This window comes from Tupaia chinensis, unplaced genomic scaffold, assembly GCF_000334495.1.
Source record: "Tupaia chinensis unplaced genomic scaffold, TupChi_1.0 Scaffold000117_1, whole genome shotgun sequence".
NCBI classification, from domain to species: Eukaryota; Metazoa; Chordata; class Mammalia; order Scandentia; family Tupaiidae; genus Tupaia; species Tupaia belangeri.
In genome coordinates, this window is record NW_006159582.1 from 48,881 (window position 1) to 51,184 (window position 2,304).

Consider the following 2,304-nt stretch of genomic DNA (forward strand, 5'->3'; position numbering starts at 1 on the left):
CCGCCCCGTGGTGGGCTTTTTTTATTTTTTTTTTTTTTTTTTTTTTTTTTTTTTTTTTTTTTTTTTTTTTGCCATAGGACATCTACGCTTGCCAGAAAGAGACAGAGATGGGGGCATGGTCATGCCACAATATCATCTCCTTCTTCTCTTTACCATGTTAATGTTTTGGGAATATAGGTAGACGCGCATGATGTGTTTCTCAAGTCGCAGGGGCTGAGATTCTAACCACAGTGTGGGTCAAGTGGGATCCAGCTCTGTTAACCACTGGGCCATAGCGCCAGCCTTAAACTTATAATATCTTCTGAGAAGATACATAGAATATTTTTTTGAGAGGTTTTTGCTATAGGGTGTGTGTGCTCACCAGAAAGACAGAGAGTGACAGAGAGACAGAAAGTGAGAAATCATCCCCCAGGGCGGATGGACATGCCACAATCCCTTCTCCTCCATTCTCCTCTCAGGATTTGGGCATACACGCACACACACCCAATGTGAGTTTAAGCCACTGGGTCCGGGACTCGAACCGCAGTCGACTACATGGGAGTCCAGCGACATGGCCATTACACTAACTGCTGGTCCCTAGAAAAGGCCATTTGAGAAGATTCATAAAAATACTCATGCCTTGTCTCTTTCTCAAGAGAGTCTGTTTTTTATTGGTCTGAATGCTACCCTGACATAAATATGTTTTAAATTTTCCCCAGCTAATTTTAAGGTAAAGGCAAGTTTGAGACCCACTAGAAAGGACAAAAAGATAATTATACAAAGAACTTCAATGCAGTGCTGTTCTAACCAAATACATTGCCTGAGCTTTTGATATTTAAGTCTCACAACAATACTTTGAGGTAAATCAACAAAATCCTATTATGCAGAAGAAGAAAATATGGTAGAGCCTTCCCGTACAAGTGTGTCCCAATTACTGGCAGTGTCAACATCCCCTGAGAACTTGTTAGAAGTGCAGAATACAGGAACCAAGCCAGGTGTTCTGCCAGGAATCTAGTATATTAAGAAAGATTCCTTGGGACCAGCAGATGGCATAATGGTTATGTTCCTGGACTCCCACGGAGTCTATTGTGGTTCGAGTCCCAGACAAGTCAGCTTAAAACTCACACTGGGCACGTGTACATGTGTGCCCAAAGTCCCAAGAGGACAATGGAGAAGAAGGGATTGCACCTGGCCATAACCCCTGGGGGATGATCTCTCATTTTCTTCCTCTCTCTTACTCTCTATCTCTCTGGCAAGTACATGTGCCCTATAGCAAAAATCTCTCTAAAAAAAAGAAAGAAAGAAAAAGAAAAATGATTTCTCAGTGATACACATATTTCAGTTAGAAAGGCACACTACTAGAGAAAGAATTTATACCCATGAGACTTCTTTTTTGTCTTGTATATGAAATTATTTGTAGCAGTGGGTTCCAATAGGTAGACTTCATGTGAGCATAACCAAGTGAACTGGGGCAATATCACCTGACTTCCTCAAGTGGACTTTTCCAGTAGAATAACCATATGTAACCTAATATAACAGAACATAATGTACAGTGTATAAAAAAAGAATGGAATTATCTATACGAGATCAACTTTTGTCAGATGCCCTGAACTAATGGTTATGTAGTACCTATCTTGCCTTGACCTTTGGTTACTTGTCTTGCATATCAACCCTCCTTTGAACCCTCAACTCATGGCCCTGAACTTGTCTCCAAAAATCCCAAAAGAGCAAAGGGGAAGAATCTTAAATTCTACATACAGATGAAGTACATGCATTAGATGACATGAATTAATTCATTGTTCACTAATGCTACACTGGTGTTATGATTGAGAGTTGAAGAGAACAACATTTTTGATTATCAGTAGTTCATATATTAACAGGAAAGACAGTAACAGATCACCAAGACATGTGTGACAGATGAGACTATTGTGTTGGTGAGGGCACAGTAAGATCCATGTTTTGTACATTGCTTGTGGGAGTATGAATTGTTGCAATCTTACCACAAGCAATTTGGTAATATATATTAAAACTCATAACATGTTCTTGAATTTGAATAGTTTATACATGACATATTGAAGAGCCATTATATAGGGTTTAGCAGGGAGGACATGACCAGATTTATATTTTGCAAAGTTTACTTTGGCTTAATGTAAGGAATAAATTGGAGGGACATAAGACTAGAAGCAGAGAGATTAATTAATAGGCTGTTTAGCAATCCGACATTTTTCTAATCTAACAAAAATGAGATCCTGGAATAGGGCCACAATTATATCTGGCTTCTTTTTTTTTTTTTTTCTTTTTTTTTTGAGAGGTTTTTCGCTATAG

At 38.8% G+C, this 2,304-nt stretch overlaps 1 pseudogene; it reads right to left on the reverse strand.

The window, feature by feature from the left end:
* The window catches only part of LOC102498845 (40S ribosomal protein S3 pseudogene), a 23,619-nt pseudogene that overhangs the window by 20,900 nt on the left and 415 nt on the right, over nt 1-2,304 (reverse strand).